Source organism: Lagenorhynchus albirostris, chromosome 1 (assembly GCF_949774975.1).
Source record: "Lagenorhynchus albirostris chromosome 1, mLagAlb1.1, whole genome shotgun sequence".
In the NCBI taxonomy this organism is placed as follows: Eukaryota; Metazoa; Chordata; class Mammalia; order Artiodactyla; family Delphinidae; genus Lagenorhynchus; species Lagenorhynchus albirostris.
The window spans coordinates 31,768,017-31,780,282 of NC_083095.1; the positions used below are offsets into that span (position 1 = coordinate 31,768,017).

Here is a 12,266-nt window from a genome sequence, read left to right on the forward strand (position 1 = left end):
GGACAATTAAGGAACAGTTGATGAATGTGGTCCATGAATTAGATAATAGTATTCTATCGATATTAAAAGTGCTGGGGCTTCCCTGGTGGCGCAGTGGTTGGGAGTCCGCCTGCTGGTGCAGGCGACGCGGGTTTGTGCCCTGGTCCGGGAGGATCCCACATGCTGCGGAGTGGCTAGGCCCGTGAGCCATGGCTGCTGAGCCTGCGCGTCTGGAGCCTGTGCTCCGCAATGGGAGAGGCCACAACAGTGAGGGGCCCGCGTACTGCAAAAAAAAAAAAAAAAAAAGTGCTAATTTTGATAACTATACTGTACTTATGTACAAGAATACCTTTTCTTGTATGTATCTTTATCTTCTTCCCTCCCTCCATTTCTCCTTCCCTTCCTTTCTTTCATCCTATTATCTTCTTTCTATTAACCTATGTATACGTTATATATATGAGACAAGAAAGTAAGAGCAAGAGCAAGAGAGAGAGGAAACACAGTAAAGAAGTAAATTATAAGAAACTGGAGACATGGGTAAAAGGTAGATGGAAGTTCTGTGTAGTCTTCTGCAATCTCTCTGTAACAGCTAATTCAAGCCTATATAGAAAAAAACAAAAACAAAAAACAACCCAACAGAAAAAATGGGAAAAGAGCAAGACTTTTCAGAAAAACAAAAAATGATAACAAATAAAAGGAGCCAATAAATAATTTTAAAATAATCTCAGCAGCATTCATGAGTGAAAAATTCAAGCTAAAATAATATACTATCTTCCACCTATCATTTTGGCAAGGATGTAAAGGTGTGATGCTAATTCTATTAGGGAAAAAAGACTTCTCATATAATGTTGGTATAAGGATGATTGGTGCAAGTTCTTTGAAGTAAAATTTGGTGATATTTATTACAAATTAATATGTAGTTACCCTTTGACCCAGAAGGTCCACCTCTAGAAATTTTACTCTCCCGAGACACACACTGATTCTGAATTTTCACTTAAAACTGTTGTAGGAGTAAAATTTAACACAAATAAAAATACCTGTCAATAGAAGTTAAAAATCTTATGAAACATCTATATATGAACTATACCACTACAGATGAAAGTAGACAGACTAAATACATTATTAAATAAACAAATCAAGTTACAGATAATTACAGTGGGGGAAATAATATTCCTGTACTTCCTACCATATATCCATCTTGATCTACAGGAAACTCCAAATCTCTCAAACCTATCTTCAACTGCTTAATTAACATCATAGTTAATCTGATGGGTCGGGGTTTGACCTTCCTGTTACCAACTTTATGGGCCAATGCAATGAAAGCCAAGGCGCCCTGGCTATTGTCTAATCCATCTTTGGCCATCCTCCCAGCAGAAAGTTGTGGTCCCCATCCAGGCAAAAACAGGGTTGGTCATACCTCTCCAAGAAAACCTGAAGGGTACTATAAAATATAAATATAAATATATTTATATTTTGGGTGAGAGATACTAAGCTTATCTTCAGCCTCACATATAAGCCATATTTTCTGACACAGTTTTATGAGAAGCACTGATGTTTAGGGTTTAGGAGTACTTGCTCAAATTAAGAAATCCAATTTGTGATTCACCTGGTGATCATTTCTTTTTCCTCCACTTGAAAGAATCCAGAGAGAAAGAGATCTGATGGTATGATTTGGGTCCCCTACCATTTCTGATGTGACACATAGAAACGTAAGTGTGTTTGGGTGTGTGTATGTGTTTTGTTTATGTATGTTTTGCTAGTTATACACTTGTATCACAGCAGCAGGCCTACCCTTCTCTACTACTCTTTAATACTGGGGCTGTGACTCAGCAAACTAATTTCCCAGATTCCCTTGATGGCTGCCTTCTGTCTAGGCTCTGCAAACCAGAGACACTAGCAGGAGTTTCCAAATTGGGAAAGGCATTTTCTTCCTGTTTGTACTTTCTGTCAGCATTTCTGTAGCAGCAAAACACAACTCTGGCTGTAACCTCCACCTTGTCTTGGTCATCCTATCACAAGCTGTCCCACCTCAAAAATACCACAGCTAGTTAGCTGCTGTGAGTCCTGGGTGGGTAATTCCCTATATTAAGTAAATCTACGTAGTTTGAAATATTAGTATGGTTTCTATTTTCATGACTAGACCTTGAAAGGTATTTATACATACTGAGAATTTCTAGATACTAATAGAAAAGTTAAACAATGTTACCCTTGGGGAGTGGAACTGATAAAGCTGGGAGAAAAGGGAACTTTCACTTTTATTCCTTCTGAATTCTGTTTTATATCTACTATAAACTGTTTCACTCCTACTATAAACTTGTTATTGCTGTCTGTAAATTATTTCACAGTATTTCAGCATATACACTTAGTTGCCCTAATCAGAAGTACAAATTTCAGTGATGACTGGCTAGGACTGAATCAAAAGCCCCTACTCCAGAAATGATTACTACCAGTTTTTTAGCTATCTTCACCCTGATCAATACCAGACATTCTATTAATTATTTTAATGGATTTTAGAAATAGGTTTTCATTGTTCTGAGTTTCACTGTTCTAAGTTCTGAGTTTCACTGTACTAAGAAATAATTAGAAAATTGTTTGAATTTCTGCCAAACTCACAGTCAAAAGTTGATGTCTCATTATTTTAATTGGTGAGTCTGGGCATCTTTTCATATGATTTTTTCTATATTTTTTCATTTTTAACTGTTCATAGAAAACCTTTTTAAGACTGAATAAATGTTCTTGTGTTGTATTATTATCTGACCGAAACCAAGCATACAAACAAAAAAGTCATAAACTACTATATACATTTAGAATTCCACCTTTTTGTCAACAGAAATAGAGATGTACGTATAGATATTGATATAGATACATAGACATACTTCTATTTGTACCATGAACTTAAGCTAAACATTTAAAACTCCGATCTCATCATTTTCTTTCTCCAGGTTCGCTAGTACACATAAAGCAACTAACTAACCCCACATTCCTTAACTGCTTTATTTTGACTAAAATGTTCAATGGCAACAGATATTTGACTGCAGGTAACCACTGGTAATAATTTATGTAACTGTTCTGTCACTGAATGCTATGGAGAACCAATTTCACATTCCTACCTTAGGTTCTGTTCCTCTGGAAACACTTTTGGTACCAATAACCTTTTCATTCAGGACTCAGTCAGGGCTGCAGAATCACTATCAGTGTTTTAGGATAAGGGATTCATATAAAGGATTTAGACCTTATACAACTATGCAGAAGTGAAAGTCCAAAAGGAGGTCCTGGTGAATCAGAGAAGGGATCACCAACCAAACAATCTGAGAAGCCACACACATCCTGCTTCTGAAGTAGGAATGTAAAAGGAAGTTATTGCTTCCTCTGGAAGCAGATGACCCAGCAAGTGCTATGACTGAAAGCAAGAACATGTAGAAAGAAGGCCAGTGTGGTTGCAAAGTTGGCAGGGGTGGGAAGGTGGTTAATAGGGGGAAGGAAACACTGTGGTAGTATACGAGTTAAAGAGCTAAAAAGAGGCCATATCATATAGGCCCTCTGGGCAAAATTAAGACTTTGGCTTTTCTTGTGAGATGGAAAGCTATTGAAGGGTTTTAAGTGGGGAAATAATATAATCCAAACTACACTATTAGAGCAAGAAAATGTAAGAAATAAAGGATAAAGGTAGGGAAAGCCAAATCATGAAGCACTGTATGCCCTTCTAAGGAATTTGGCTTTTACCTGAAGGCTAAGATAAAACATTGATGGATTTTAAGCAAGACACTCATAGGATAAAATTTGGATTCTAGAAAGATAACCTGGAAACATATGGAGGATGAATTTAGGTTTATAAGACTACAGTCAAAGAGACTATTGAATAGGTTCCTAAAACATTGTAGATAAGACTTCAAGGATATTAACTAAAGAAATTAGTTAAAGAATGGAGAGGAAGAAATATTTTTGATACTTAAGCACAAGGATTGACTGATTGATGGAAGAAAGAAGGGAGGAAGGAAGCTAGAGAGCAGTCTGGGCTATCTCACACGATTGGTCCTTAAATTGCTAGGTGTATAGAGATATGTTTCACCTAAATAGAGAATAAATTAATAGGAATAGATATTTTTTCTGAGTGTCTTAAATGAGGGGACTATAAGACTTGTTTAAAATTTCTTAGACAAATTTATCTCAAGCACATGTCAAACTTTATTAACTCCTTTTTTTTTGTTTTGTTTTCAAACTGCTCCATCCCCACTGGGCTTAGGTTCATTTCATTCATCCTTTGATGCATCTGCTGGGGGCCAAGTGTCAGAGAAAAGTGCACATAGGTGATGTGGAACTGGCATCAGAGTTTGTGTTCCAGGGTCACGTGCTGCCACATCTTGCTTACAACAGCTGCACAAACAGAAGTTGGGGCCACCCAACTTCTCTGGAGGGCCATGGTCTGTGCACCCCTCTGCAAGATGGGGCATGCCAAGGGGCACCCAGGGCCTTTACTCCAGAAGCTTTGGGAGGGGGACCGCCCAACGCTCCAAGGTACGCTTACAGTTCCTCAGCCACTCATGGCGCCCACTGCTCTGCCCTTCCCGCATCTTTATTACCTTCTTAACAAGGAGGCCAGATAGATGACTAACAAAAGAAAAGTGGACCAATTGAGAGAAGTTATGAAAGATTATATACGAGGGAAACACAGAATATTTACATAGACAGCTAAGTGGGTTCTTTTAATTAAAAATATCAAAAATTAATTTCATAAGGTCATAAAAATATCATGTCCATATCAGTTGTTACAAAGGAAGTCTGTGAATGATAACTGAAGATGCCAGGCAGGCCAACTCTCTCCAAAAGGAAAAAACAGCACATTTAAAAAGCAAGTGATAGGGCTTCCCTGGTGGCGCAGTGGTTGAGAGTCCGCCTGCAGATGCAGGGGACACGGGTTCATGCCCCGGTCCGGGAAGATCCCACATGCCACGGTGCGGCTGGGCCCGTGAGCCATGGCTGCTGAGCCTGCATGTCTGGAGCCTGTGCTCCGCAACGGGAGAGGCCACAACAGTGAGAGGCCCGCGTACCGCAAAAAGAAAAAAAAAGAATAAACTAGAAGGAATCAACAGGAGAATAAGTGCATCAGAAGAACAAATAAGTGGATGGAAAACAGATTGGTGGAAATCACTGCTACAGAACAGAATAAAGAAGGAAAAATGAAAAGAAATGAGGACAGTCTAAGAGACATCTTGAACAACATTAAACACACATTTGCATTACAGGGGACCCAAAAGGAGAAGAGAGAGAGAAAGAGGCTGAGAAAATATTTGAAGAGATAATACCTGAAAACATCCTTAATATGGGAAAGGAAAACACTCACGCAAGTCCAGGAAGCGCAGGGAGTCCCATACAGGATAAACCCGAGAGGAAAATGCCAAGACACATATTAATCAAATTGACAAAAAAAAAAAAAAAGAGAAAATATTAAAAGCCACAAGGGAAAAGCGACAAATAGCATACAAGGGAATCCCCAGAAGGTTATCAATTGATTTTTCAGCAGAAACTCTGCAGGCCAGTAAGGAGTGGCAAAATATATTTAAAGTGATGAAGGGAAAAACCTACAACCAAGAATACTCTACCCAGCAAGGCTCACGTTCAGATTTGACAGAAAAATTAAAAGGTTTACAGACAAGCTAAGAGAATTCAGGAAAACCAAACCAGCTTTACAACAAATGCCAAAGGAACTTCTCCAGATGGAAAAGAAAAGGCCACAACTAGAAACAGAAAATTACAAATGGGAAAGCTCACCACTAAAGACAAACATACAGTAAAGGTAGGAAATCATCCACGTACAAAATATGATATCAAAACCAGCAATTGTGAGAAGAGGAGACTACCAATGAAGGGTATTGAAAATGCATTTGAAATTAAGAGACCAGCAACTTAAAACAACCTTGTATGTGTATGTGTGTGTGTATATATATATATATATATATATATATATATATAGACGGCTATATTTAAACTTTATGGTAACTGCAAACATATAATCTACAAGAGATACACACACAAAAGCAATCCAAACACAACACTAAAGTTAGTCATCAAATCACAACAAAAGAAAACAAAGGAGGTAGGTAAGAAAAGAGATATACAAAAACAAATCCAAAACAACAAGATGGCAATAAGGACGTACATATCCCTAATAACCTTAAATGTAAATGGATTAAATGTTCCAACCAAAAGACATAGACTGGCTGAATGTATACAAAAAGAAGACCCATATATATGCTGTTTCAAAGAGATGCACTTCAGTTCTAGGGACACATACAGACTGAAAGTGAGGGGATGGAAAAAGGTATTCCAAGCAAATGGAAATCAAAAGAAAGCTGGAGTAGCATTACTCATATCAGGCAAAATAGATTTAAAATAAAGGCTGTTACAAAAGACAAAGTAGGATACCATATAATGATCAACAGATCAATCCAAGAAGAAGATATAAAAATTGTAAATATATATGCACCCAACATAGGAGCTCCTGAACATATAAAGCAAATGCTAACAGCCATAAAAGGAAAAATCAACAGTACACAAAATAGTGGGGATTTAACACCCAATTTACAACAATGGACAGATAATCCCAACAGAAAATCAATAAGGAAACACAGGCCTTTAAATGACACATTAGACCAAATGGACTTAATTGATAGTTATAGAACATTCCATCCAAAAGCAACAGAATACACATTCTTCTCAAGTGCACACAGAACATTCTCCAGGATAGATCACATGCTGGACCACAAAGTCCTCGGTAAACTTAAGAAAGTTGAAATATCAAGCATTTTTTTCCCCAACAACAACAGTATGAGATTAGAAATCAACTTCAAGAAAAAAAAACTGGAAAACACACAACACGTGGAGGCTAAACAATATGTTACTCAACAACCAATGGATCACTGAAAAAAAATCAAAGAGGAAATTAAAAAATACCTAGAGACAAGTGACAATGAAAACACAATGATCCAAAACTTATCAGATGCAGCAAAAGCAGTTCTAAGAGGGAAGTCTACAGCAATACAGTCTTACCCCGGGAAACAAGAAAATCCTCAAATAAACAACCTAACCTTACACCTAAAGCAAGTAGAGAAAAAAGAAAAACCAAAGCCAAAGTTAGTAGAAGGAAAGAAATTATAAAGATCAGAGCAAAAATAAATGAAATAGAGATGAAGAAAACAACAGCAAAGATCAATGAAAGTAAAAGCTGGTTCTTTGAAAAGATAAACAAAATTGCCGAACCTTTAGCCAGACTAATCAAGAAAAAAAAGTGAGAGGGCTCAAATCAATAAAATTAGAAATGAAAGAGGAGAAGTTACAATGGACACCACAGAAATAAAAAGGATCATAAGAGACTACTACAAGAAACTATAAGCCAATAAAATGGACAACCTAGGAGAAATGGACAAATTCTTAGAAAGGGACAATCTTCCAAGACTGAACCAGAAAGAAATAGAAAATATGAACAGACCAATCACCAGTACTGAAACTGAAAGTGTGATTTTAAAAGTTACAACAACAAAAAAAGTCCAGGACCCGATGGCTTCACAGGTGAATTCTATCAAACATTTAGAGAAGGGTTAACACCTATCCTTCTGCAACTCTTCCAAAAAATTGAAGAGGAAGGAACACTCCCAAACTTATTCCATGAGGTCAACATCACCCTGATACCAAAACCAGATACCACAAAAAAGCAAAATTACAGGCTAATATCACTGTATTAGTGATATTAGGTGACTATAGATGCAAAAATTCTCAACAAAATATTAGGAAACTGACTCCAACAATATATTAAAAGGGTCATACATCAGGGTCAAGCAGGATTTATTCCAGGGATGCAGGGAAGTTTTCAATATCTGCAAATCAGTGTGATACACCACATTAACAAACTGAAGAATAAAAACCGTATGATCATCTCAATAGATGCAGAAAAAGCTTTTGATAAAATTCAGTGTCCATTTATGATTAAAAACTCTCTGGAAGGTGGGCATAGAGGGAACATACCTCAACATAATAAAGGCCATATATAAAAACCAACAGCTAACATCACACTCAACAGTGGAAAGCTGAAAGCATTTCCCCTAAGATCAGGAATAAGACAAGGATATCCAATCTCACCACTTTTAATCAACATAATTTTGGAAGTCCTAGCCATGGCAGTCAGAGAAGAAAAAGAAAATGAATCCAGATTGGAAAGCAAGAAGTAAAACTGTCACTGTTTGCAGATAACATGATAGTTTACATAGAAAATCCTAAAGATGCTACCAGAAAACTGCTAGTGCTCATCAATGAATGTGGTAAGGTTGCAGGATACAAAATTAATATACAGAAATCTCTTGCATTCCTATACACTAACAGTGAAAGATCAGAAAGAGAAATTAAGGAAACAACCCCATTTACCATCACATCAAAAAGAATAACATACCTAGGAATAAATCTACGTAGGGAGCAAAAGACCTGTACTCTGAAAACTATAAGACAATTATAAAAGAAACTGAAGATGACACAAACAGATGGAAAGATATACCATGTTCTTGGATTGGAAGAATCAATATTGTCAAAATGACTATAGGACCCAAGGCAATCTACAGATTCAATAAAATTCCTATTAAATTTCCAATGGCATTTTTCACAGAACTCGAACACAAAATTTTTAACTTTGTGTGGATACAGAAAAGACCCTGAATAGCCAAAGCAATCTGGAAAAAGAAAAATGGAGATAGAGGAAACAAGCTCCCTGACTTCAGACTATACTACAAAGCTACAGTAATCAAAACAGTATGGTACTGGCACAAAAACTGAAATATAGCTCAATGGAACAATATAGAAAGCCCAGAAATCAATCCATGCACTGATAGTTAAGTAACCTATGACAAAGGAGGCAAGAATATACAATGGAGGAAAGACAATCTCTTCAATACGTGGTGCTGGGGAAACTGGACAGCTATATGTAAAAGAATGAACCTAGAACATTCTCTAACACCATGCACAAAAATAAACTCAAAATGGATTAAAGACTTAATGCAAGACTGGATACTGGAGGAAAATATAGGCAGAACACTCTTTGACATAAATTAGAAATATCTTTTTGGCTCCACTTCCTACAGTAATGAAAATAAAAACAAAAGTAAACAAATGGGATGTAATTAAACTTCACAGCTTTTGCACAGCAAAGGAAACCATAAACAAAATGAAAAGATAACCCACAGAATGGGAGAAAATATTTGCAGATGATCTGACCGAGAATCTCCAAAATATACAAACAGCTCATGCAGCTCAATATCAAAAAAAAACCAAACAACCAATCAAAAAATGGGCAGAAGACCTAAATAGACATTTCTCCAAAGAAAACATCCAGATGGCCAAAAAGCACATGAAAAGATGTTCAACATCATGAATTATTAGAGAAATGCAAATCAAAACTACAATGAGGTATCACCTCACACTGGTCAGAATGGCCATCGTCAAAAAAGTCTACAAACAATAAATGCTGGAGAGGGTGTGGAGAAACGGGAACGCTCCTACACTGTTTGTGGCAATGTATTGATAAATTGGTACAACCATTATGGAGAACAGTATGGAGATTCCTTAGAAAACTAAAAATAGAACTACCATATGATCCAGCAATCCCACTCCTGGGCATATATCCAGAGAAAATCATAATTCGAAAAGATACATGCACCACCCCGCGCAGTGTTCGTTGCAGCACTATTTACAATAGCCATAACATGGAAGTAACCTAAATGTCCATAGGCAGAGGAATGGATTAAAAAAATGTGGTGTATATATATATATATATGTGTATGTGTATGTGTATATATATATATGTATATATGTATGTATATATATATGTGTGTGCATGTATATATGTATTTGTATATGTATATATATATAAAAGAATAATATAATGCCATTTGCAGCAACATGGTTGGAGCTACAGAGTATCATACCAAGTGAAGTAAGCCAGACAGAGAAAGACAAATATCATATAATATCACTTATATGTGGAATCTAAAAAATGATACAAATGAACTTATTTACAAAACAGAAACAGATTCACAAACATAGAAAACAATCTTATGGTTACCAAAGGGGAAAAGTGGGGGGAGGGATAAATTAGGAGTTTGGTATTAACATATACATACTGCTATATTTAAAATGGATAATCAACAAGCACCTACTGGATAGTACAGTGAGCTCTACTCAATATTTTGTAATAACCTATATGGGAAAAGAATCTGAAAAAGAATGGATATATGTATATGTATAACTGAATCACTTTGTTATACCTGAAACTGACACAACATTGTAAATCAACTATACTTGAATATAAAATAAAGATTAAATTAAAGAAAGAAACTTTCAAAAAAATTGTGAAAGAAAAATCTCATTGGTAAAGAAAACATACAGTAAATATAGTAGAACAGCCATTCATAGCGCTAGTAGGAAGATTAAATGATAAAAGTAGTAAAATCCCTATATCCACCATAAGTAGTTAAGAAATACAGAAAATAAAAAGATGTAAAATATGATGTCAAAGAGAGTAAACATGGGTGTAGGGAAATAAAATTTCCTATGTAGGGAGGGTTATTAGAATGCATTCAAACTTAAGAGATCATCAACTTAATATAATCAGGTTTATATATGTCATTATATATAAACCTTATGGTAACCACAAATGAAAAGTCTATAGTAGATAAACACACAAAAAAGAGAAAGGAATCTAACATAACATAAAAGAAGTAATCAAATCACAAGGGAAGAGAGCAAAAGAAGAAGGAAAGAACAAAAAAGAACTAAAAAAACAACACCAAAACAATTAACAATATGGCAACAATTACATTCCTATCAATAATTACTTTAAATCCAAATTGACTAGATGCTCCAATCAATAGACATAGAGTGGCTGAATGGATATGAAAACAAGACCTGTATATATGCTGCCCACATGAGATTCACTTCAGATCTAGACACACACAGACTGAAAAGTGACAGGATGGAAAAAGGTATTCCATGAAAATGGAAATCAAAGAAAGCTGGGGTAGCAATACTTACGTCAGTGAAATCAGACTTTAAAATAAAAACTGTTACAAGAGGCAAAGAAGGACATTACCTGTGATCAAGGAATCAATTCAAGAAGAAGATATAACAATCTTAAATATGTATGCACTTAACAGATGACCACCTAAATACAAAAAAGCAAATATTCACAGGCATAAAGGGAGAAATTGACAGTAATACAATAATAGGGGACTTTAATACCCCACTTACATCAATGAACAGATCATCATGAAAGAAAATCAATTTAAAAATTGGTTAAAAAAATTGGCCTTAAATGACACATTAGACCAGATGAACCTAAGATATATATATACAGGGAGAAAGTTCTATCTGAAAGCAGCTAAATATACATTCTTTTCAAATGCATATGGAACAGTCCCCAGGATAGATCACATGCTAGGCCACAAAAGAAATCTTGATATATATTAAGATTGAAATAATCTCTACTGACCACAATTATAAGAGATTAGAAATTAACTACAAGAAAAAAAAAAAAAGCAAAAACACAACTGCATGGAGGCTAACAATATGCTAGTAAACAAACCAATGGGTGCTGAAGAAATCAGAGAGGAAATCAGAAAATACCTGGAGACAAAATGGAAACACAATGATCCAAAATCTATGGAACACAGCAAAAGTAGTTCTAAGAGGGAAGTTTGTAGCAACACAAGAAGAATCTCAAATAGACAACCTAACCTTACACCTAAGGGATCTAGACAGAGAAGAACAAACAACACCCAAGGTTCGTAGAAGGAATGAAATGATTAAAATCAGAACAGAAATAAATGACATAGAGATGTAAAAACAAACAAAAACAATGGAAGAGATCAATAAAAGTAAGAATTGACTGTTTGAGAAGATAAAGAAAATTGATAAACCTTTAGCCAGATTCATCAAGGAAAAAAGATAGAGGATCCAAATAAATAATGTCAGGAATGAAAAGTGATAAATTATAACTGACATCACAGAAATACAAAAGATCATAAGAGATTACTGTGAACAATTACATGCCAATAACATGGACAACCCAGAAGAAACGGATACATTCCTAGAAGCAATCTCCCAAGACTGAATCAGGAAGAAATACGAAATATGAGCAGAACAATTACCAGTAATGAAATAGAATAAGTAATAAAAAACCTCCCAAGAAACAAAAGTCCAGGATCAGCTGGCTTCACGGGAATTCTACCAAATACTTAAGAGTTAACACC

At 35.7% G+C, this 12,266-nt stretch overlaps 1 protein-coding gene across 2 annotated transcripts in view; it reads left to right on the forward strand.

Annotated features, from left to right (window-relative positions):
- Nucleotides 1–12,266, forward strand: part of SYNJ2BP (synaptojanin 2 binding protein) — a 101,964-nt gene that overhangs the window by 24,528 nt on the left and 65,170 nt on the right. The window contains exon 2 of one of the 2 annotated variants that reach the window (XM_060140207.1): nucleotides 1,619–1,688. The exons of the other annotated variant lie outside the window; for it this stretch is intronic. The gene's annotated coding sequence lies outside the window, so the exon portion shown is untranslated. The remainder of the gene's footprint in view (nucleotides 1–1,618; nucleotides 1,689–12,266) is intronic. 2 annotated transcript variants of the gene reach the window in all.